Below are 760 nucleotides of genomic sequence, written 5' to 3' on the forward strand. Positions count from 1 at the left end.
CCTTGGCTAAGCCGCCCCGCCTCTGATCCGGCCTGGGCACCATCCGACCCTCCAAGAGGGCACCGCTGGAGGAACTAGGAATCTCAGGACCCTGAGTAGCCCTCACTGCACAAAGACTTTTGCCATCCCCTTTTCATCCTACCCGTCACAGCCCGAGAAACTGATGCCCCAGAGCAAGCCCCCGTTTTCCTTGTCTTCTCACGGTCCATGATCTCACCCGACACTGGGTAGACGTGAGCGTAGAAGACTGCCGCTCGTTGGCTGAACAATCCCATTTCACATCTCCAGGCCTCAGTTGCTCATCTGTGAGATAGGGGCAGTGATAGTACCATCTCCCAGGGTTGCTGGGAGGAAAAAAAAATCGTTCGCGTTAGTGATGTTCTTTTTAAAAGGTGAATTGTGTCATAATCACAGTTTGAATAACAACTGTGGTCCCAGTTTACAGAGGGGGTATAAACCGAGCCCCAGCGGGGAAGGAGAATGCCCAAGCCGGCAATAACTAACAGTATTGCGGCGATGAGAAACCAGATCCTGGGCGCGGAATCTGCTCTTCCCATTGCCCGCCTTCAGCTTCTGCCCTCGACACCTTCCGTCGCTCTCTAGGGCGGTGTGCCTGTCCCTCTGCTCAGCTTCTCTCAGCTTCGCTCTCTGAGGTTCTCTCTCCCTCTCGCTGTCTCTCCGCCTGGTCTCTCCTGAGTCTTTGATCCTGTCGCCCCTTTCTCTTCTCGCCGCGGGCGGCTCTAGGTGGACACGCCCTCGG

The 760-nt window shown here is 55.9% G+C and overlaps 1 protein-coding gene across 2 annotated transcripts in view; it reads left to right on the plus strand.

The window, feature by feature from the left end:
- Positions 1 to 760, plus strand: part of WNT11 (wingless-type MMTV integration site family, member 11) — a 21,868-nt gene that overhangs the window by 2,253 nt on the left and 18,855 nt on the right. The gene's annotated exons all lie outside the window — the stretch shown is intronic.

The sequence above is a fragment of the Bison bison genome, unplaced genomic scaffold (assembly GCF_000754665.1).
Source record: "Bison bison bison isolate TAMUID 2011002044 unplaced genomic scaffold, Bison_UMD1.0 scf7180017864251, whole genome shotgun sequence".
NCBI lineage: Eukaryota > Metazoa > Chordata > Mammalia > Artiodactyla > Bovidae > Bison > Bison bison.